This window comes from Dermochelys coriacea, chromosome 25 (genome assembly GCF_009764565.3).
Source record: "Dermochelys coriacea isolate rDerCor1 chromosome 25, rDerCor1.pri.v4, whole genome shotgun sequence".
NCBI lineage: Eukaryota > Metazoa > Chordata > Testudines > Dermochelyidae > Dermochelys > Dermochelys coriacea.
The window spans coordinates 13,644,130-13,669,335 of NC_050092.1; the positions used below are offsets into that span (position 1 = coordinate 13,644,130).

The 25,206-nt window shown below is 40.1% G+C and overlaps 1 protein-coding gene across 23 annotated transcripts in view; it reads right to left on the reverse strand.

Moving 5' to 3' along the window:
- The window catches only part of GATAD2A (GATA zinc finger domain containing 2A), a 108,083-nt gene that overhangs the window by 61,154 nt on the left and 21,723 nt on the right, over positions 1-25,206 (reverse strand). For 2 of the 23 annotated variants that reach the window (XM_043502706.1, XM_043502696.1), the window contains exon 1: positions 2,779-2,899. The exons of 19 other annotated variants lie outside the window; for them this stretch is intronic. The gene's annotated coding sequence lies outside the window, so the exon portion shown is untranslated. Of the gene's footprint in view, positions 1-2,778; positions 2,900-12,982; positions 13,003-25,206 lie in introns of those variants that run through there. 2 more of the 23 variants (XM_043502708.1, XM_043502698.1) reach the window with 2 other exon arrangements.

Genomic DNA, 25,206 nt, shown 5'->3' on the forward strand with positions numbered 1-25,206 from the left:
GTTGTTTTCAAGCTATAATTTATTTTATTTCTGTAACCTGGTAGCATCAACCACTACCAATTTGCAACAAAAGAATACATCTGAATAGAGAGAAAAAAGATAAAATGCAACAAACATATGTTTTCTAAATTTAGAATTTTAACTGCTCTGATAGGAGAGCTCAAGACTTACAACTAACAGCAGGCAGTGAATGTGGGAAGTCATTGATGAAGGGGACAGAGCTTTTTAAAAACTTCGTTACTTGAATCCAAGGATAAAACAAGAGGGTAGTAAAAATACCTTAGACTTTTCTACACTACAGCTTCCACAAGTGGAGAATTTCACGCCCATTTTTTGGCAGTGTAGCCACAGCCTTTGAATTATGCTCAGATTAAAATGATACAATTCTTAGAAGTATTTAGAAGCTACTATGTTTCTCACCCTGCGTCACAAAAATCCCAGCACCACATTAGGTTAATATTCCAGGGTGTAGCCCAATGCTCTTAAATTCTTAAGAATAAATGGTTTGATCCAAACACCTGTTAGAGTTGGAAACAACATGCCTGTTTATGATCAACAGCTTCCCTTTAGGTGAATGAGACTCTATGCCAGCACATCAAGTCACACCAACGACTAGCACAGTAGGAGCTCACTATGAAGTCCTGTGGCTTTGTCACTACCCATCGCCACCCATTTCCCCTCCCCTTGGCCAAAGAAAGGGAAAGACCATGTGGGGGATGGGTATTAGAAGACAGACCTTTTTTGTAAAGAATTAAATCCCCGTCCCCTAGCCTTAAGACAGTGCCTATGGAGACACTGTCCTACACCAGCATGCTTGATTTAGGACAGGAACAACACTGACAAACGGGAAAACAGCTTTATTTCAGGAAGGTTTTCAGCTGGTTTTAGTTGTTATTGTACCCAGTGAACCAGTGGACTCATTTTAGTAGCAGAGACAACTTAGCCAGATGCATGTAACAAGGCAATACTTGTCCAGTGTGCAGTATCGTTCAGTTGGGCCTGTGACATAAACATGGCTGCTAATGGCACTAGATTTAAAATGTTTAAATTTTAAACTGTTAGATTTAAACAGTTTGAAATGGGCCATACCAATTATCACTACAAAAGGTTTTTTCCCCTCCTGCTGATAATAGCCCACCTTAATTAATTAGTCTCATTACAGTTGGTATGGCAACATCCATTTTTTCCATGTTCTCTGTGTATATCTATTCATCCATCCATCTTCCTACTGTATTTTCCATTGCATGCATCTGATGAAGTGGGTTTTAGCCCACAGACGCTTAGTCCCAGAGAAATTTGTTAGTCTCTAAGGTGCCACAAGGACTCCTCATTAGATTTAAAGGATTTCTCAAGGACAAACGAAAACATAAGAGTCTTTGTACTTAGCCAGATGAACAAAACCTTGAACAGTGTAACACAGAAAAGCAGCCTAAAGTACAGGATTTCTCTAATCTCTCCCTCTCTTTTTACCCAAATTCAAAGAGTAGGAGCAAAATTTGATAATGTAATATTGAATAGCTCACCTGACTTTACATCCAGAAGTTTCTATACTATTGAAGCCAGGATCTTAACATTTATTCAAGCATTAACAACCTGTATCTCTGAATGTAATGAACAGATTCATCTTTGGAACTGGCAAAACAGCAAAGTACTTGAGAGGCTATACAGTCACCTATTTGGCAGCAACTTCCCATGCTAACACTTTAAATCTTTGCATTTCACTTTTTTTTGTTTTAAGTGACTGGGAAAGAACAGCTACAAAATGATAGATGCAAACCACCGCCCCACAGTACAAATGGAACAGGTTATCTACGTGACTGGTCACATCTGAGATTATAACCACAGTTTATAGTGGGAGTTTCCGTAGCGTCACATAGGGAGAAAAGGGGGTTAGGGGGAGCTAACTTCTTATAGAAGCTTCCTCATATAGAAGGAGAAGATAGAAGTGCTAGCTCATCCTCTTTAGACTGGCTCAGGTTTCCAGAGCAGTTCAAGGGTTGACATTAGTAGGGTTCTACTCAAGATGAAAGAGAATGCATTGTTTTAAGGATAATCACAGCCAGTTATAAATGTGGAGACAGACTTGGGGCAGGGAGGAGGAGAAATGGGGAGAAGACCCTTTAATTTTACTGTTCCTTAAAAAGGCATCTCACCCAACTTATTGTTCTACTTTGGATAATTATTTTTAATACTTTTTTTTAAATTAAATGTTTTGCATCAATACTTCAAAATGAATGCCAACATATGGAAATATATCCTCACCCAAAAACAGCAAGTCTTGCAACAAAAGGGCCATGGGGATTCAGAAGTATGTCCATAGATGTTTATGGTAGTACAGCTTTTAAAAAAAATAAAATAAAAGTTCTCACTCTTCACACACTGCATTACTAAATGCTTTAAAGAGAAAAGGAAGATTTAAAGCACTTAGTGCTTAGTAGCCTGATTCCTATTTACACAGCCCACTGAACAGTTAAGTTTTCGCTGTTTTTATTTAACAAAACCAAAAACTTTGCCATACTACTGGAGGGTCAGCCACTTAAATTGCATAAGTCTATTCAAACCTCCCCCTCCCCATCTTATAGTTTACCATGTGTACTGTATGAAAAAAAGTTAAAAACAAAAACAAAAAAAAAAGTAAAAAGATGCAACCAGAGATTTAGCTAGGAGTGTAACAGAGTAGTATCAGTTCCAAAGGTTAAGCACATCAGTACTGGACTGTAGGTGGAGAATAACTATGCACACTGAGCACCAAAACTCCTCCTTGGAAGCTTGGCTTACAATTTCTGCTAAGCCACCAGGAATTCTGAGTCATTTCCCTCTTCAAAAAGATCCAGAACCATTTTCTTCTGTCCAGGAAGGCAGGGTAACTGCTGACTGCTCAATTGATGCCAGTATCTCTCTTTGGATGAAAGAAAAATAGATGGTATGAAAGCAGCACCCCTTTTCTGCACATCCCCCTGCACACTTAAATTGGGTTCTATTAGTTTAGTGACCAAACAAGCTACATCACCAAGGGTCAGTGTGCTCAGACGCACACAAAACTGGGTTGGGTACTTAGCGTCTTTCTTTTTTTTTTTTTTTAAAGTTTCAAGATAAAGCAGAGTCTAACATAGGCTTCAAGAGTTTAAAGAAACAGTTATGGAAGCACAGTTAAACAAAAAAGTCCCCTGCCTAAGACTATATGAACAAGTATTTATTAGTTTCTGGGTCCTGATTAAACAAAAAGGGCAACCCTTACTAAGTATAGCTCATCCCATTAGTCCAATGCTTTTCTAATTACCGGTCAATTGAAAATCATTGCCATTACTACTTCAGTGCTTTTATAAGATTTCAGTAATGCTGTATAGACTAAAGGGAAGCCAGCTGCCTTTGAAGTATTCCATGCGGCATCCCAAACATCTGGCTTAGGCAATAATAAATATTTCTTTTGCAATCAAAGACTACAAATAGTAATACACAGTACAGCAGTATAAACATGGGAAGAGCTACTGGAAAGACTGGAACTACTAATTTATTTATTTATTAAAAAAGGTAACCACAAGTTGTAGCAGTGCAACAGAAATTCATTATTCTACCCCCAATCAAAGCCTCCTGGGCCAAATTCAGCAACAAATATCCTTGAAATGCCACTTAAGTCAGATGGGTTGCAGAGGATAATATATCCCTTAACTAGGCCCACAGTTTATTGATCAATGTTGCCTCAGTTTTGGTATTAAATCCATTCAGCTTTCAGAGGACAAAACACTATGTCTCTATTAAAAACTACATTAAGTAATGCATCTTCACAAAAAAGTCTTTACTGAAAGGCACAAGCATAGTTAACTTGATTTTTTTCCCCCAGCAGCAACAGATTTGTCAGAGATCTTAGTTTGAAGGTATGTCTACACAGTGGAGACTATCCTGGCATAGCTAAATTACCAGAGCTATGCCAGGACAATCCCATAGCACAGATGTAGTTTATACCAAATGGGGGGTTGGAGTGGGGAGGAAGTCAACCACCTGACCCCCCAAAAAACTCATCCTATTGGTGTAGGACCACCAGCTCCCTGAACAGCAGCAGCTAGAGTGATGGGAACATTCTTCCGTTGACATTACTGACTTAACCCCCATGTAGATGCAGTTTAGATACATTGGTCAGGGCTGGATTCTTCATAGCCCTGACCAACAGAGCTGCGTCAACCTAACTTTTAAGCGTAGACCAGACCTAAGAATGTGCTGCTCGAAGTGGTAATTGCATTGGGTGTTAAGCAAACCACGGCCCAAGGGGGGGGGGGAGGGGAAAAAAGAAAAAAAAAAAAAAGAAAAAAGGTAGAGGCACTTCTTCCCTTGTACAAAATGGACTTGAAATCTAGATTTCTGAACCTCTAGCAGTCATCCTCCATCTTGGTGAATTTTGGCACTGGGACTCCCATATTGACAGCATCATGAGACAACCAATTTCTTGCTGGGTTAGTGGTTTAAGTGCTTCGCTGCTGCTTAAATGTACATAGGATATGGAACATGGTCAGCACTAGAAGTGCACTCCCATACAAAGTATGCCAAAGTTTCCACTGAAATGTTGAAGGTATGTTGGTACTGAAGTTTCAGGGAGGTACCATGCTCTAATGGTCAGATCTAATCCTGTCTCACGCAGGCTCCTTCTGTATTTGGATGAAATCAGTAAGCCACTCTATGGCACCCCCTCAGCCATGAAGTGGGAATGATACCTGCCCCAAGTGAGGTATAGGGAATATATTAGTTAAGTGCTCTAAAGTTGTAAAATTGTATTTAAGTAGCATTATTCAAACAAACAAACAATGTTACATTGGAGAGAGAAGCAGAGAAGTAGTTAACCAGAAGCCCACTTTACTGTTTAAATGAAAACTAGTAAACTTTAGTACTACTTCAGCTAGTAAAGAAACATTTTAAAAAACAGCATGGAAGTTAGTTTACAGTTTGACAAATGGATTGCACACCACATTTAAAAAACAAACAAAACAAAACAAAAAAAAAAAAACCCCACACACACCAAACAAAAAAAAAACTGATAAGGACATTTTGCCTGCCCAACCTGTGAAATGCCATAACACGCTGTTACTGGCTCCCACACCATCCATTTCTTCAGAGTTTAGGTTTTAGGATTTATTTTTTTTTAAATGAGAAAAAAAATAACATTTCTAGCCTTCATTGCAGTGAAATCAACCCTGTAATTTAACAGCTGTAAATCCCATGTTTATAGACAGAACCCCCCCCAGCTCTGAAAAGGTATAAATAAATTGTACTCATTTATCCTAATGGGAGAGCAACTCTGAAACTTAGTGATAATGTAAACAGGAACACAGTTTGCTAGATTATTTTAGCTGAAACACCCAGCTACTCTAGGATTGTTTTCAGAACTTTATTACTATCTTGTCTTCCACACCTCTTCAGAGTGCCTTACTCTTGATCAAAACTGCTGACAGCAGGAATGACTGATACCGTACTTTAAATGTGGAATATAAAATTTACACATTTGAGTTGATATGGTAATGAGGGGTAAGTTTACAAGGAACTGTGCTGAATTAAAAATATTAAATATTTCTAGGCTATTGATTCTAAATGACAGCTGAAAAAAATATTTTGATTTCCAATGAGGTGACAGAACGGAAGCTCTACCTAGGGATTTATCAAGAGAAGAAGGATGATGCAGGTACAAAAAAAAAAAAAAAGGATGGTTATCTAACAGCATTAGAGACGTGCATTGGGATTTTTAACATTTTGGACTTCAGAATACAATCAAAACCAAAATGTGAAACATCTCAAGGAGGTGATCTGTAGTCTAATCCGGCGAACTACATGCAGTATATATATATATACATATAGCCACCCCATACCCCCCCTGCACTCCCGCCCGAAAAAAAGATTAGTCTATCTTTCAAACAGGAACTCCAGTGGGAGCAGTTTGGAGAGAGATTACAGCTACTGTGCATGCATTAGAATAATATAAAGGATCACCATGGTAGTTTAATGTAAATTGAACCAGTGTGTTTCATTTTGGACAGGTGAAGTACCTTTTTTTGCCTTCCCACCACAAAATCTATTTTTATTCAGTTTAAGTCAGATTTTGATTTTCTGTTAAAATGATCAGGGGAAAAAAAAAAAAAAAAGGGATATTTACAGGAATTCCTATGAAGAGTTTCCATCCCCTATAGAACACATCTTACAATGCAGTTTCACATGCTCTTTATAGTCCTGAGGTAATTTGATTGTGATAGGCCAGGTATGAACAATGGCAAAAAAGAACTAATCCTAGAGAGAGTGAAGTTAAGCAGTCACAGTAAAAGGACTAGTGGCACTGAAAATGAGTACTATGTAGTTAATATCAATGTTTGTGCAGGTACAGTTGTTATGATGTTGCACACACAAAGGGGGTGGGGTGGAGATGAAAAGGAGAGAGAATTTTTTTGGATTTTTTTTTTTTAAAGTATCTTGCTCAAAAGGGCCCAACTGGGACCCCTTTGTCCTACTACTTTACAACATACAGTAAGAAAAAGCCCGTATCTCAGAGCATAGGGAGGGAGGAAACTGCATCATGAGAAGCTGAAGCCATGTTCCCATTCCCCCGTGACAATGTTTTGGTCCCATGAGGTGTTGCAAGCCCTTCACAAAACACTCTGCGGCTAGTTGCGTTGTGAGACGGCTACCCACAGTGCACTGCTCTATGCATCAATGCAAGCACTCCACCAACACAATGAGCATTGTGTAGATATGCATGAGCAACTTAATTACTGCGGCGGCTGGATGTCAACTTTGCAGTGTAGACAAGCCTTGAGTGTCTGGACACACAAAATCTCACACGCTACTCTCAGTTTCGAATTCACCTCTAGAAAATGCCTTACCCTGTTCTTACAGGCACACTAAGAGTGCTACAATAAAATAATTAGTAACAAAACATCCAAATTTGCTTCTACAGTATTTTGCAATATAAAAAAATCATTCCTAACAATTACTCCAGAGTCCGTACACTAGTGATATTACATACAATCCACACAACGCTTCTCCCTCTCCCATGGAGTAACAGCAGAGTTTGAATTCTCAGCCTTCAGATCCACATCACAAATGGCTTTCCCTTCAGCTATATAGTTAGATGGGGGGGGGGGAAGAGGAGAGGAGAAGGTGAGAGAAAAATGAGAAAGATGCTGTCATCCTGTGTGTAAACTAGACCTACCCATAAAACACACTTGGCTAGTGGGTTACGCAACTGTTTAGGAGACAGTGGTAGAATGTTGGATTCAGAAAGATAACCTATTAGCAACAGTTCTTTGAGAGTACCACCTCTGCAAATTTACACTTTTGGAATTGGCATAAGTTCAAAGTCAGAGGACCCAAAAGTGGGACCACAGAGGCCCTCAAAGAAGAGTCCTGGTTTTTATTCCTGGTTCTAGGAACAAAATGATCTACTGGTTAGAGATAGCAGAATTAGGGTGTAGTAACACCCCTTTGTGGGTTCTCTGTGGGGACTGAACCCAAGACCTCTGGATTTTAAAAAGGTATGAGAGAACTTCTTGAGCCAAAGAATCAAAGTCTATAACATGGCGGGAGAAAGTCACAGACCTCTCTGCGGACTAATAAAAAGGGGACAGTCACACTGTGGTAGCATGGGTTACACAAATATTTGACATTCTTTCTGAAAGGGAGCATAGCAAAATGGAGGAGACTTTGGGCTGTTATATTAGAGACCCAGGGTCTATTCCCAGCTCTGCTGAAAGCAACTTTGTTTAACTGATGAGTAATGACATCTGCAACATTAGTGAATGATAGTTACCTCCCCTAACGTAACAGTGAGGCCTTGGATAAGGGCTGTGATTGGCACAGAAATATTAGCAGCAATCAATGCAAGGGCAGGGGATTAGAACTCTCGATCTCCTGGCTTGCAGCCCAGTGCACTTTGCCCCTTACAGGGTACTGGGTCTCATGAGAATCTCTCTCACTTTGTATCCTCAAAATCCTGTTACAGGAGGAGCTTATTGAGTTGTTGCAAGAGTTACTGCATCAGGGGCCACAGGCACATTGCTCATGATCTGTTTGAGAGATCTGGAGGCATAGATAGTGTTTTTGTTTTTAAAAAAAAAAACAAAAACACACATTTCACGATACACATGCCAAGAATCAAGTTCAGCCCTTCCGTCCCCAAAATACCGCTACTCATGCTCCAGGGCACAGCAAGAAGGAAGAATGAAAAAAAACTCAGATGCTCTAGAATCTCAAAGATCTAGGGTGAACCCTTCTGAGATCACTATTATAATCTGGAACCAAAACCTATGATTTCTAGACCCTGACTGCTAGTGATTTGGGAGTATCTTCTAACACCAAATATATTGCCCAAAACACTACTATTTTACTCATACTGACCAGATTTTCTTAAAATTGCCAAGAAGTCAAACAAACAAAAAAAATTAAAAATGAACATATGGGAGAGTCAGAGAGAAAGTTTCAATCAACAGGGCTTAAAAGACGGAAAAAAATTAACACCAACTCAGATTTCTCAGAAAGTTCATTACTCAAAAGTCTGGCTCTGGTTATAAAAAGCCAGGGATGTCCAAGACTTGCTGCACCAGTCAGCAGTTTACAAAGCCAAAAAGTGTACAGAGCAAATGCAACAAAGAGGTCACAGATATTACATGGAAAATGCAACACTAGCTAACCCCAGACAGAGACCTAACTCAGCACAAAATGGAGTGCATTTCTTTGCAGGTTGATTCAGAAGATCAGGCAGGCTCAAAATACCCAGATCACGATTTGGTTGACTACTCATGAATAGAAACACCCCTGATTGTCTTGGGTTGCGTCTCTATGGACTCTAACAGAAACACAAGCATGCAGACAGGTTTCAGAGTAGCAGCCGTGTCAGTCAGTCAATTGGAATATACTGGTATAAAAATGCTTATTAGAAATAAGCATTTTTATACCAGTATATTCCAATTCTCTGTCTTCCACCTCACAGCAAAAAATCTTAATAAAGTTCCTACCATGATACGAATTGCTGTACATAGTACCCATTCTTTTGGAAAACATTCTAATCACAGTCAGGTACAATAGGATTTAAGCTGTAGCTCACGAAAGCTTATGCTCTAATAAATTTGTTAGTCTCTAAGGTGCCACAAGTACTCCTTTTCTTTTTACAAGCATGCAGTCTGCTTTTCACTCCAGATGTAATTTGTTTCATGGGGGGGGGGGGGGGGGGAGAAAGAGGGCAGCTTCCCAGGCAATCCTGAGAAATTAGTCCCCCAAACCCAAGCAGTCTATGAGAAGCATCTATTGCCATCCCAGACACCGAAACTTGACAAAATTCAGAATATGACATATTAGGTCATTCATCCCCTTGTCAAGATAGCAAAAGGTGGCATTTTAGGCAGAGGTAGTCTCATGATGACTCATTTTCTTTGGACAGATCAGTTTTGTTTGAACTAAATTTAAAATCAGTTCTCAAAAACAGAAACAAGTTAACTGTAAAGCTATATTCATTCTGCACAGTTTATGGGGGGGGGGGGGGACCTTCTCTCCTCCCAGAGGGTACCCAGATGTCTGATAGAGGATTTCACCAAAACATTATGTAGTGTACAAATAAATGTAACTGCAATAACATCTTACCCTCAGTGCTAGTTTTACAATTGCTATTTTAAAATTAAAAGGAGTACTTGTGGCACCTTAGAGACTAACAAATTTATTAGAGCATCCGATGAAGTGAGCTGTAGCTCACGAAAGCTTATGCTCTAATAAATTTGTTAGTCTCTAAGGTGCCACAAGTACTCCTTTTCTTTTTGCGAATACAGACTAACACGGCTGCTACTCTGAAACCTATTTTAAAATTGACACAGTCATGGATAAAGTCAAAGTCATCTTCTCAATTCTGTGTCATCTAGCACAAAAAGATGAACAAAAACAAAACAATTCCCCACCCTCTGTCCAAAAAAGAAATAAACTGCTGAAGAAGAAGAAGATCCAGAGCCTCTTCAGAAAGGCCAGGTCAAGTCCAAGTCCAAAAAATTCTGTACAGCTGTTTCACTTTTGTCTACCCAGATGTGGCTTCCTAGAGAATGTACTAGTAAGACAATCATTAACTCACAGCAGGTCTTAGTGAGAGGCCAACTCATATGAAGAAAAAAAAACAAACAAAAACAAAAAACCCCACAAAACAGTTGTGTCTTTTTGTTAAAAAACATAGCTAATAAGCAGACAAAAAAGCTGTTGATTTAAAAAGAAACTGCAGTGCATTTTGTTAAATACAAAACTACAGCGGACAGAACTAAAAGCCAGATTATACTTATTTACATTGCAAGAAGTAGTATAGTGTCAACCTGATTGTCCAGGGGTACAGATCAATCAATCATATTGACTTCGATCCTGCACTGAGCTCCACTGAAATCAATGCCTCTCATGCATATCTACCTATGAGAGGTTTCAGAGTAGCAGCCGTGTTAGTCTGTATTCACAAAAAGAAAAGGAGGACTTGTAGCACCTTAGAGACTAACACATTTATTAGAGCATAAGCTTTCGTGAGCTACAGCTCACTTCATCGGATGCTCTAATAAATTTGTTAGTCTCTAAGGTGCCACAAGTACTCCTTTTCTTTTTAATCAGTAAGTGTAATGTCTTGGTCTTTCATTTGTCTCTACAGAATCCTCAGGGACTGTATTCCATCATTCTCTCTGGTGTTTCCTGCTGTGATTGGCTGGGTTCAAGTTTCTGCCATTGCTCTACAGCCATTTATTGCTTATTGAATGCCAAAGCCTTTAACTAGAAGTCAGATACCAGATAAACCATGTTTCTTGCCACCCTCCTCCATTTAGCTTTAGCAACTGCTTGATTCCTCCTGAAAATTGAGTTTCCACATCCCCAGCTCCACTGCTGGTTACTTGAAATGTGGAAACAAGATTCCTGGAGTTGAGCATAACACTTTAGAACAGAGAGAGATGATTAGCATATCAATACTTTTAACCACCCACACTTAAGTCTGAAGTAACAAGTCTAGTTGAGACAACTTAGTGTTAAAATTAAGGAGGGGGGAGGAAAGAGAAAAATCAGTTAGGACTGATTTAATGGAGGGAGACCAAACAAGGGACTGAGGGCCACAACTATTTGCACAAAATGAAGTTGACTGCAGCCACCATCACTAATACAGGTTTCAGAGTAGCAGCCGTGTTAGTCTGTATCCACAAAAAGAAAAGGAGGACTTGTGGCACCTTAGAGACTAAATGCATCCGATGAAATGAGCTGTAGCTCACGAAAGCTTATGCTCAAATAAATTTGTTACTCTAAGGTGCCACAAGTCCTCCTTTTCTTTTTTCGTCATTAATACAGAATTCCAGAACGTGGTGCCCCATCTTGATTCAGATTGCCTTCCAACATCATGATGGAGCACCACACACTGTGAGCTTGTGGTCGCCACAGGCCATGCTTCTATATTCTATTAATAGAGCTCTGTAGAGCTAATGAGGGTTGTGGGTCACATCTGGCCCATGGACTGCACTTTATCTTGGAGAGGGGAGGGAGACATTTTGTTGCCAACAGTTAGGAATTTTACCTTTTGAGGGAGTCTAAATGACGGTGATAAATTTGCAAGCATCCTTTGACACAAAGAAAACAGAGGGTAAAGAGATTCACACAATGAACACAACAGAACTTACAGGTTGCAGTAACTTTTTTCCTACAGATGTTTGCTAAATAGATTAATGGGAAATGAATATAGATAATACAAAGGGATATACACACATCATATTAATCTAGTGAACGGAACACATCTGATCATTTATCAGAAGTCTGTGGCAGTCTATATCAACCATGAAACAGAATTTGAGGTTTAACCAATTGATCAGATTTCTTTCTGCCAGAGATGACTCTGAAGCCCCATCTACACTAGACAAAAAATCATTACTGAAAAAAGTTCTTTAGGTGTTAGGCTTCATCTATACTAACTGTTTAGGATCTATAATTCTCCACCAGTTGTAGGGGATGCGGCGCAGTCAGGGGATGCATACACTTTTACCTTCAAGGGAATAGAGAAATAATATTTTCTACCATTTGAAATACAGAATTTCAGATGGTTACTCCTTAAGCCAGCAGTGTTATTTTGACACTTGTACAGAACTCGATATAGCAATACACACATCTATCCATCAGACAAATGCCATCTTTTCTCACTGCTCAAGATCAATGCAGATGGAAAGTTGGAGTACAATCTTATTTCTGTAAACCATTTTCATTCATTAGGATCCCAAACATTACAAAATGTGGTTTTATAGTAAGCAGTTTACCCAAAAACAAGAATGCAACCATTTCTGGGGTGGAAGACAGCAACCAGATAGGACATAATTACAAACCACAAATGTTCTGATTAGGAGGTTAGGGCAAAACTATACTCTGATGAAGAGTCCTAAAAGACCATTAATGTACATACAAGACAGATTAAAAGAATCTTGGTGGTTTTTTGTTTTTAAAAAGGTCTTTAGTCTAGTTACTTATATGGTCACAACTGTCATAGTATCTCAACACCTAACAGGAGGTACCTTCTCCAGAACTCCTTGAGCAGTGATCCATGTAGTTTAACTCAATTTACCAACTAGCACACCTACTTCAACTTCCAGGATTCAAACATGTGGTTCTAGGTGGTGAAGGGGCTTCATGAACCTTGATGTTTGGCTTGCTTACTAAGCCATCATCTCCAATTAGTGATGATACATTTTTTTGTCAACCAAAACTGTAATACAACCATCTATGGAGAATTTTTATTAATTCTTATGAGACAATGCAGAGCCGGAGGGAAGTTTCAAATGCCTTATGCATACATTACTGAAAAAGAAACTATTTTGAAAGTATATGTAAAGAAAAAACCCAATCACCCATTGCACCTCTTTTCTCTGACCCCAGCTTCCCTATACTACAGTAAAATACATGACCCCAAAAGTAAGAGTTGGAGAATACATCTTTAAATCAGCAAAGAGCACTAACATGCAAGAACCTTTACCTCTTGCAGACGCTGACAAAGTCCTGCGGAAGCTTTTCTATGTGCAAGTTGCTTTAAGAAGGTTATAAAATGAATGTATAGACCAGATCATTCCAGATTACACCATATACTTTCTCTCCCATCCCAAATACCTGACTTGTGAAGTTCTTTCATAGAATATCAGGGTTGGAAGGGACCTCAGGAGGTCATCTAGTCCAACCCCCTGCTCAAAGCAGGACCAATCCCCAATTTTTACCCCAGATCCCTAAATGGCCCTGTCAAAGATTGAACTCACAACCCTGGGTTTAGCAGACCAACGCTCAAACCACTGTGAGAGAGACTCTACTAAAAGCCTTCCAAAAATCATAAAAACCATTTGCAAGGTACAGTATATCATTCTTTGGGATATTATGGAGAATCAAAGGGGGGGAGCGGGGGGAAGGAAGGGGAGATACTTCTTGCTTATTACCTATTCCACTAAAAGAAATAAGTAAAAGGTTTATAGTGCACATCTCACTGTAGCAGATAGATATCCAAGAGTATCCATGTATCAGTCTCACTAGTTACAAACTATTTGGACTAAGGGTCATCCTCTCCTGTAAATGAGAGCAGAATTTTAATTTGTCTCATGCATAGTTACACATATTAAAGTTTTAATGAGAACAGTAGTTTCCAACTGATGTTGACACAGATGATTAGCAGATGCTCAGCTTTGGAACCCTTAATTACACAAACTGTGTTTTTCAAATACTAAAAAAAACAAGTCATCCACTTGTTGACCCCCTTCCTTTCCAGAAGTGTTTGTTAAAGAAGCAACCTCAGGAATTCCACCTTCTTGAGCCACTGAAGTCCTGTTGGTCTTCAAGGACTTGTCTTCATTAGGAAAAAAAGGAGCCATGCACATGAACATGTTAAAATCCTAGTGTAATAAGGAAAGTCACAGTTTTAACACATTAGTTGGTTGATGTAAACTCTAGGCTCCCCTTGGGGTTTACCTCAGGTTATATTTGTGCAGTTAATGTGTTAAAAATTACACTTTTCTCCTAGAGCAGATATAGCCCAAGAGGAAAGGGTGTCACCCACAGAACATCTTCCATGCTTCCTTCTAGCTGGTGTCTAGTGAAGAATATACATGGGAGACCTGAGAGGAGGTGTGCCACTCATCTACCAGCACTAGTGCAGATTTCTAATGAACAGCAGTAGAGCAAGATAATTTGAAACCAATTTACCAGTGTAAACTACTTTCAATTTGAATTTTAAACTTGCATTTAAAGAGAATGCATACATAGAGAATTTAGATTTTGGCGAGGGTGGGGTGGGGGGGAAGAGAGAAAGAGGGATGAGGATGACATCTTCACATTGTTAACCAGCTGAGAAGTTAAATCTGATCATCAGGATATCAGGTAAGTAGAGCTTTCACAATTTTTGGAAGACAGGTGAAGGAAAGACTTCCTTCCCATCCACTCACACAATCAGACCTAAGGCCAGAGTCCTAAGGAGAAACAGAATAATACAATAATAAATATTTTAGATGTTTGATAACATGATCTTGTTTGAAACCTAATGCAAAAATAAAATGTGTTTAAGTCACCAAAGTCCTACTGTTGGTACAGCATATTCACCTCAGTGGACATTAGTCAGCTATTAAAAAAAACAAAAAAAAGAGCAAGTGAAATGGCAAGTCCATGTCAAATATAATTCTAACAGAGTGCCAACCTAATACTGTACCCACCGTCACCAGATATATAATATGTTACTCGCTATCTGATGAAAGTGAAAGATAAGAATCACAGGGTGATATTTTATACTAAATTTAATAGGTGGTTCTCATGTGTATGTGTATACTTAATACATACACACGTTTATGTGGTTCACAGTTCAGTCCAAAACATTATTTGCTGCGAACCTATTAAAACATGAAAGCTTTTGGTTTACTTCCTCCTCTAATTCTAGGAAGCGTCTTAAAGCCAGTCAGTCATGTGACTTTCTGCAATGACCTATAGATTTATCCATGTTAGTTTGCGACATGACTGTCTAGTGATGAAATTACTCATTTTTATATTGAGGCTGTATGAATAATCTTTGGCAAGAGACCAAATGATGCAGATCATGTTCTAGTCTCCATAAAGACTTTGGAAGTCCTCAGTATTGACAACATATATTAGACAAGGAAATTAACTTCTGATGAAGCAGCATAGAAAGTGACAACTGCTAGTGCACATAGGATGGCACTGTTTTCAAAAGCATTCCATAATGGTGCTGGATGTGGTTTAGTCCTATTTTCAATATTGGTTGAGGGAAAGCGGATGCTGATTACCATCGTCAGTAATAGATCAGTTTTCTGATGCAAATGTAATTAGGGTGTTCATGAAAATATTGGTGGCTCACATCATATTAAGACTGAAGTCAGTGAAAAGAGTAAATTAAAATAACCAGACATCACCCAATTACAATTTCTTTCTCAAAGCCCTCCCCAGATTTATTACTGAAAGCTAACTCCTACAGGCATTGTGAGTTCTGAGGAATTAATATTTGTCCCTGTCTTTTGGCTCCTTCTCCAAGACAAGTCAGAGGCAATTTCAGTACTGCTGTTGACATCATAAGCAGTTCCCTCCTCCCTCCACAGATAAGCTACAATGTAGCCAATTACTTAAGCGGAAAAATAATACAACAGTTCACTCCTCCTTTCAATTATCCACACTAAATAGAGGGTACGCTGGAAGTAGGGAGGGAAGGAAAAGTTACTCTGCACACACTATAACTGATCTCTAATCAAAGACAATATTTGTATGCACCAAATACATTCCTTCTTGTATTTAAAATATCCTCGTTTGGAAGGGCTATAAGAACAGTGATCATAGCAGTCATTTTAATCATGTGGTGTGAAGATAGCCATGCTACACACACACATTCTGAAATACTCTGGTCACACAAATTTCTGAAGCAAGTAGTTCTACAAAGTTGCTCAACAGTTAGCTCTATTAGGGAATGAAAAAATAAGATCAATTGATTTTCTTCTTGGGAAAATCAGTTTAGAATATACATTTCTAGACTTCCCTCCAGCATTCTCTAGATTTATTCCTGTAGTTAATTGGTGCTAGACAGTTTTCACTCTGGTGAAAACAAAAATAGAGGGGAACAGTACTGTACAGCTTTACTCATTATCAGATATTTAAACGCAATAAGGTGGTCCTCTTAAAATAATTTTAGTCAGGAACACTGGAAATTAAGACAAAAATAATCTGCATGGTAGAAATCCACGTACTGATAGGGCTCAGCCCAATCATGAAGAAAAACAAAGCTCAGTGTGTAGGCCCTCATTTAGTTCTCAACTCCTCCAACCTCATATCTGAGCTGTTTTCAGAGTAGCAGCCGTGTTAGTCTGTATTTGCAAAAAGAAAAGGAGTCCTTGTGGCACCTTAGAGACTAACAAATTTATTAGAGCATAAGCTAAGTGAGCTACAGCTCACTTCATCGGATACATTTTGCATATCTGAGCTGTTAGAGATGCAGTGACACAAACGGAGCACTCCCTTCATGGATGCCTCTGGTTAACTGGTGGGCTTCAGTGTCCCTCTCAGATGCAAAAATTGTATAATGAGGCAGTAACTTCAATGGCTTGTCTACAAGGACTAAGTAGAACTGAAATTAGGTCTGAATTTAAAATGAATTATTTTGGTTCAAGTTTCCATGTAGACAAGCCCTAAGTCAGGGATGATCCTCAGTGCACCAACAAGGACACAAGACCCCAGATGTCTATAAACTGCTGTTTTTCATTCTAGAAGAGATAACGGATCCCTCAGTAGACCACCTCCAGATCAACAATGTGTAATCCATTAATTGCCTCCAACTCCATTTAACAATTACTACAAAACCATCCTCTTTCAAGTACAGAAAAAGCAAAGCTTTTCATGTGTAACTGAAGCTAAAGCCCCACATCAGCTCGAAAGATACATATACCCCCCACCCCCCAAAAGAAAAAAAGATTCAAGGGATAATGCAGTGAAGCAACCTTCTCTGAACACTACCCAGAAATTGTGACAAAGTCTCACTTGAGCCTGTGCAAGGAAAAGTTGCAGAGGAGAGAGACAACTAGTGCATCTGTATCTAGATTTCTTGTTCAAAAACAGACTATTTGTTTATCTTTTCTGTCCTTCTATGTGTTTGTGGACAATTATGACTGCACACACAAGCTACTTTAAGCCTGTAGACCTGCAGTGATGCAAAATGTTAATTCTGTTGTCTTTAAATAAGGGAACAGCCAAGACTTTCTAACTAATCAGTAAGACTTATTAAGTAATGAAACAGATTTCTGGGTAGATTACTTCTTTTGTAGCAATAGCACAGGGGTGGGCAAACTACGACCCAGGGGCCGCATCTGGCCCTTCAGATGTTTTAATCTGGCACTCAAGCTCCCCCTGGGGAGCTGAGTCCAGGGCTTGCCCCGCTCCAGTGCTCCAGCTGGGGAGCAGTGTTGAGGGCCTGCCCCGCTCTGCGTGGCTCCTGGAAGCAGTGGCATGTTCCCCCTCCAGCTCCTACGCATAGGGGCAAGCAGGGGGTTCTGCATGCTGCCCCAAGCGCCATCCCCACAGCTCCCATTGGCCAGGAACAGTGGCCAATGGGAGCTGCAGGGGCAGTGCTTAACGGCTCAGGCTGCGCACAGAACTGCCTGGCTGCGCCTCCGTGTAGGAGCCAGAGAGGGGACATGCCACTGCTTCCAGGAGCGGCTTGAGGTAAGCGTCGCCCAGAGCTTGCACCCCTGTCCCCCCCATCCGCTGCCCCAGCCCTTATCCCCCTCCCGCCTACCGAACCACTCGGTCCCAGCCCGGAGCACCCTCCTGCCTCCCAAACTCATCATGCCCTACCCCACCCCAGAGCCCTCACCCCCTCTCACACCTCAACCTCCAATTTCATGAGTATTCATGGCCCACCATACAATTTCCATACTCAGGATGTGGCCCTTGGGCCAAAAGGTTTGCCCACCACCATAATAGCAACAGGAAAACACATAGTGGATGCTACAGATTCATAGATTTTGAGGCCAAAAGAAACCATTAAATCATCTAGTCTGACCTACACAGGCTACAGAATTTCAGTTACCCCATTACTGAGCACCAAGCTTATGTATGATTAAAGAATACATTCGAGAAAGATTTCAGAGTAGCAGCCGTGTTAGTCTGTATTCGCAAAAAGAAAAGGAGTACTTTCTCTAAGGTGCCACAAGTACTCCTTTTCTTTATTCGAGAAAGACAAATTCAAATCAAGACTGTATACAAGATATGGTGCATGGACCACTTTCTTTAATGGTCTGTTCCAATTATTAATTGCCCTCATTGCTAAAAATGTGCACCTTATGTCTTGAGTTTGTCAGGCTCTCACTTCCAGTCATTGTTTTTTTTGTTATGCCTTTCTCCTCTAGGCCCTCCAAGAATTTGGATTTCCTAGAACTATAAATGAACTTGTCATCTTATGAGGTAAATTCATTAAAATCTGTAAACAGGAAACAAACTATATTATTAAGGATTACTAGAAAAATAATGAGCTAGTGGATCACAGGAAGTATATGCATGCTGGCAGGATAAAGATTAGCTACCCATACCTTCATAAAATCAATTAAAAAAAAATAGTACTAGATGAAATTTTTGTTCCAAACAGTACTTTGCACTTCTATACTGTAACACCCAAAGTATTTTTCATAGATAAGTAGGTATCATTTTCCCATTTTACAGACAAGTTAACCAAGGTATGGAGAGGTTTAAGCGGCTTGCCTAAGGTTATATAGCAAGTCAGTGGCAAAGCCAGCAAGAGAACCCAAATTTCTAAGTTAAAGTCCTGTGCTAAACTAATCCATAAACTAGCCAGTTTTCATGATTATCCTTCATTTTTGACATCCTCTAGGATTGTAGTTTATTATAATGGAGAAGCAGGTCCTAAGGCCTACATTCAGGTTGTCTAACTCTCCATTAGAGAAAATTCCAGAGCCTTTGGGGAAGATAGTGGTGGCACCAGGGGAGGAGGAGATGGTTTAACACCTTCATTGTTTGCAGCAGAGGCATAGAACATTTGGTAGAGTAAAAGCCCTAGCACCAGAGAAGAGAATTTTCTTTATCCCAAGCTATTCCATTCAGGTTTAGTCAAGAAATAAACTTCTGAAAGTCACAGTTTCCTTTTTGTTGCTTGAGATGATGGGGGTGGGAAGTTTACCAGAATGCCAAAATAACTGAATTTTAACATTCTAATCTAAGACTGGGCCCACATAGCCACCAAAGCAGGGGCAGCAGCAAACAAACTCTGCACTGAGAACCAGGTAAGCAGACAGCTTCTCCTGAGTGTGATGGGAGTAGAGAAAGGGCAAGGCCATATTCTATCTGCCTCCCCTTCCCCTCCGCCCAGTCCATTTCTCCCTCCTGCCCCCAGAAGGCCTGACATGGGGAAAGAGTTCCCTGCACCTCCTCAGAGGAGGTTGGCGGGGGTGTGGGAGAAGAGAAAGACAGGTTGTGCTCCCCACCTCCAGTTACCCTCTGGACCATATATTATATATATAGGCCATTATACACACCAGATAACAGCTGTCTTCCACAGTCAGCTAGTTTGCCCTGCATTGCTGAAGGTTCTGTGTTCAAAACCTTCTGAAGATGCATGATCAGGGTTGGGGGGGGGAGGTGGAATGTTTTTACAGTTGCACATAACATTTGTTTTTACTTTTTTCCTTTAGCCCACTTGAGACACCTGGGGCCTGATATGCAAAAGTGTAGAGCTCTAATAACTGCAACTGAAATCAATGGAAGCTGTGAAGTGCAGCACATCGGACAGTAAGGTAGTGTGGTGTGGAGCAACAAGCACAGAGATAGGAGTCATGAGTTCCTAAATACTAATCTTGTCCCTGCTTTTGAGTCACTAAGTGGCCTCATGCAATCTCTGTCTCCCCATCAGAAAATTGGGGATAATACTCTTAACTCATACTGTTGATACTAATGTTTGTGAGGCATTCAGATATCATAGCAATAAGTTCCCTAGCAAAGACCATAAAAAAAAAAATGAATAATTATGCATTCACTGCAGGCTCTGGATGGCATGCAGTAAATAAGGAAGGGACCCCCAATTGAGTGATGAGGATAAAAGTACTGAATAGCTACCTCATTCCCCGAGCATGGTTCACCCTGTGCACTGAATGAGGCAGGGGTCCTGTGGAAAAAACTGGTATGTGATCTTGTAATTAAAAACTGTATCACAACACATTTGCATGAGGGAGCAGAATTAAGGTTGTCCACACAACCTAAAAATCTATCATTTCCCAGGTTTCAAGTGCTTGACTTTGAAATTAAGTAACATTCTTAAAACAGGATTTTATTTTATTTTTTATATAGTCAATGTGGCATGGTGGAACAAACAAAGCTAGTGTTTCAGTGAGAATACATACAAATCGCTGTGTGTTATCTGGTGTACCAGTTATGTTCTCCTCAGTACTGGTTTGTACAGTAACTCCTGCTAATATTAAGAAAGTTACAGATGCACATCAACAGAATGTAGTCTCATATTTAACACTATATGAGGCAAAGTTAACGGTACTTTTGTCTCAGGAAGATTACAGGACCAAGTCTCCAGTGAGGACATGCACTCATTTTCAATGTTAGTGAAGAGGTGCAACATTTCTGGGGGAGGATGGGATGCGTCACTGTTAGACTCCAGTTTAATGTCTTGTTTAAAAGGCAGATTGTCTATTTCCAATAGTGTCCAAATGTAAGTTAAAGACAAAAGGGTGCTGATTTAAAGGGATGAGAGCAACATTTCTTCACCCAGTTTTCTAATATCTAAAACCATAAGGGAGCTACTATATTATGCTTTCCACATTGGTCTTGCAAAACACTGATACCTCAGATATGAAAGGCATATAAAAAGCAAGTTTTGGGGTTCCCCCAACCAAGTCTAAAAGCAAATCTACTGTTTTCATAAAGGTAGGGGCAACACTGCTAATTTTGGCTTTGTGAACACAGAAAAAGTGTTTGGGCCTCTTTATAAATATTAGTTACATCACACCAAGAATTCACAAGTACCCAATATGCTTGTCACTATCACTGGGTTGTTTTTTTTTTTTTTTTTTTTAATTAATGACCAACTCTTACCCCAGTAAGGACACTGCCCCCAAGAGCCCCTGCCACTAAACTCAAACAGCTTCACAATCACCATTTATTCAACCTTTATTACCTCCTAATAAAAGCACATTGAGATCCTTGTTTGAAAGATACTATACACATTCAGAAATGTTTTCTGTCTTGCTTTTTTGTTATGGGACTTATATAAAATGTTTGTTATGCTAATTATATGGGAGTTATAGGAAGTTTGTACTAGAAGGTATCTATACTGAAAAGATTTCCAGGCATGAGTGTCCAGTGCATGCCATATAAATACTCTACAGAATTTGTAAACCTCCTCACAAAAGTTAGTTATAAAAGCCCCGGCTATAACATCTTGTGCAATATTAGAAAAGTAAGCATATTGTTTCTCTCAGATGGATATGTTATATAAGCATTAAAGTATCGAACACCTTGGATAGGATCTCTTTATAAATATATTTTTAAAAAAGTGTTAGTTATTTCGATTTATAAATTAGACAAAATGTGCTCATGCCAGAGTCTCCTACCATGCATAAGTGAAACAAGAATTATTCAATAATATGCCCCAAGTAAACAGATTCAGTATCCCTACAAATGTTTTCAGCACCACAAAACAAAATATAAACTACTATAATGTTCTCCACTGGATCTACACATAGGGAATGGTGATGTTTTCCAAGGGCAAGTTAAACATAAAAAACTGACACTGACCTACCCATGAAATAAAATTAAACTGCGTTCGAAACAGCCACCCTGTTGTCTCAGCCTGACTTCTAAATTTCTCAAGAGGGAGTCACCGAGGACTCTTCCAGTTGCCTAGCAACTGCCTTGGGGACCTCACAACATGGACACCATTTCAGAATGCACAATGTGCCATAATTCAAACAACTTTAAGTTCTCAAATCTGGGCTCATCACATTTGTAGTATTTTAATTTTCACAACTAACAAGTCCCACTTACAATTTTCGACTTCATTTTATTTTCTTTAGCACTGCTGAAAGATGCCATTAACAGAAGCTTAAGTTCTTAAAATTTATCCACAAAACAGGTATAGCACAATTAGTGCATTGGAAGCCCTCATATTGCCCTGCCCATTTACATGAATTCTAGCTTAGAGTGGCTCCCTTGGGAGATAGGTTTATGGAGTTTAAGGCCAGAATGGACCATTAGATCATCTAGTCTTACCTCCTGTAAATATCACCAGCCATTAAATTTCATTCAGATACCCCTATACTGGACCCAATGATTTTAGTTAACTGAAGAACTTTAGTTAGTTTCTCAGGAAACTAAGCTACTATGTGCCACAGGCAGAGAACAGATGAGATCTAGGTATCACCAAAGCCTGAGGTCCCTGAAATGGCAGGGAACTGATTTGATGAGATATGCCCAGATGATCCTCTGCACGATAGGGCATAGATTGCCTGCTAGAGAAAAAACACAACAAAAATGCCAAGGCCTCTGCCAAGATGACCTAGGAGAAAATTCCTTCCTAACCCCAAATCTGGGGATCATTATGAGCAAGCCACAACAGCCTGATATTTAAAAAAAATAGGATTCTCTATGCCATGCAAGAGCACTGGTCAACTCCATCAAGTGTCCTGTCTCTGCCTGTGTCCAATTTGTGATACTTCTGAGAAAGGCAAATAACCCCCAGAATACATCTGATTACATGTGCCTGGGGAGGCATCCTTCCTCACCCCTGTAGGTGACTGGCTAAAGCCCTGGAGCATGAAATTTGATCTTAATGTAAAGCTGCAAGAGTTATGAGCATGTTGAATGTAGGCAGTCCTGTCCTTCCCCCCCCCCCCCCGACCATGAAGGAAGGGATGAACTGGAAGATTCATAGATTCTAAGGCCAGAAGGGACCACTGCAAACATTCAGCTGAATTAAAGCATATATCATAAAATATCAAATCTCACTTTAAAGACTCCAGATGAAAAGCAGCTCAACTTCCACATCCACTCAATTATTAGCCTATATCAGAGGTTCTCAAAATGTGGGTCAGGACCCCAAAGTGGGTCCCAACCCCATTTTTATGGGGTCACCAGTGCTGAAGCCCAAGAGCTTCAGCCCTTGGTGACGGGGATCAGGTTACAACACCCCCCTCTCCCCCGGAACAGTGGGGATCAGGCTTTGGCCCCCCCACCCGGGGCAGTGGGGCTTGGGTGCGCTCCGACATCAATTCCGCACCTGCGGGGGTCGTGTAGTAATTTTGGTTGTCAGAAGGGGGTCACGGTGCAATGAAGTTTGAGAACCCTGGTCTATATGATGAAATCATCAAAGGTGCCAGTTGTTATGTATATGGTTGTCCACTGAGAAGTGATCTTAGACTATCAGCTCAGTTCACGTAGGACTCAGAGACATTAGATGATAACCATATTCAACTACTACCAGCGTTAGCTGGATTTGAACCAACTACTTTGAGGAGATGCCAAAATTAGATCAGTGGTAATCACCAGAGAACACCTGCAGATCACTAAAGGAAGATGCAGAGAGCCACAAAATAGCTGCACAGAATTGTGATGTTTAGCAAATAATGCAGTACCTGTACATGATGCTGTTACATCAATGTGTAATGGTACAACAACTTTGCAACATAAGCCTTTTTTCTTACTCTCCATTCTCAAATGCTAGGAAGGAGAGGGTTTTCCCCTCTCTTCCCATCCTACATCTCCTGATAGCTACCAGCCATGAATAGTCTCATGTGACTTGAGCATCACAAGTTGCCTATCATATGCTAAGACATCCAGTCTTCCCAGTTCTCAATACACAACTCATTATATTATAGTCTATAGTCCAAAGACCAAAATACAAGAGCTGGGTTCTATTCCTACCCCTGCCACAGACTTCTTGTGTGATCCTGACAAGTCACTTAACTTCAGGGTTTCTCAATTTGCAAATGTTTGTGAAGTGCTTTGAGATTTACACATGAAGAATGGTATACAAGTATTAAATAGTATTATAAAATATCATTCAGGTATATTTAATTCCCTGTAGCCATATATATCATAACCTGTGATAACTAAACATTGGAGTCTTATGCTGGAGAGAAGATAGCAAGCATGAACAATTTCCCCCCCCACAAAGCTGTCACATTAACAACACTTAATACAGTCACTGCTAATACTGCAACAAGCATGCAGCGTTGTAGCCGTGTTAGTCCTAGGATAGTGTATATTGTACTACAACTTGGCTTGTCTGTATTCTCTCTGCCTTTCATGCCAGAAGGTGTCACTGTGGCACCACTTCCACAAGAAGTGCAGCAGGGACTCCCAAATTTATATTATGTACCATTTCTTAATGGAAAGTGAGTCGCATGAACTGCTCATTCATGGTGACACAACACCCCTGTGTCAACTACAGCATTTGCTTACATGGAAAAGCAATATTCTAGAAGTATTTAGTGTTTTTCCATTTGCCTCTAATATACTAACTTGGGGGGGATTCTCTCCTTTCCCATCTGTTATGTTCTTCTTTTTCTCCCTCCCCTGCATGCACTTCTCTGCCACTTGGCCCTCTTTTCCAACTGCATATGCTTCCCAGTTTCCTGCCCCTCCTCTTCCCATACACATGCTTCCCTACCACTCTGCATCCTCTTCTCCCCCAGACACTTCACTCTCTTCTCCTACTGATGGCTGGTAACTCCAGTCTCATTGGTGTCTCTCTTCCCCAGTGGTAGCTCACTTCCTCTCTTCCTGTGCAGCAGTGGTCTCCAGTAGAGGCAGCAAAGCTGTGGTCTCACTTCCAGCTGCCTTTATAGGCCTCACTGTCCTTTGCATCTAAGAGCCCAAACACCTGTAGAAGCAGCTGGAAACAAGAATTAACACCATGTGCACATTTAATCTTGGTCCATGGACCAGTTTGAGAACTTCTGACTTTGGAAATGGGAGTCTACTGTATGGAAGATAAAAATGGAAAGGGCAGGGGTAGCTAGGAAAACACAAGTAAAACCTAAGTGAATCACTTAGACTTTCATATGAGAGTCTAAAGGCCATAAACTTAGCATGCATATATGTATCTAGGTCTGATCTGATTAGAGAGGAGAAAAGAAAAAAACAAAACAAAAACACAAAAAGATAAACACCCTAACGAACAGTACCGGGGGGACTCACAACACAGACTACCTCAGT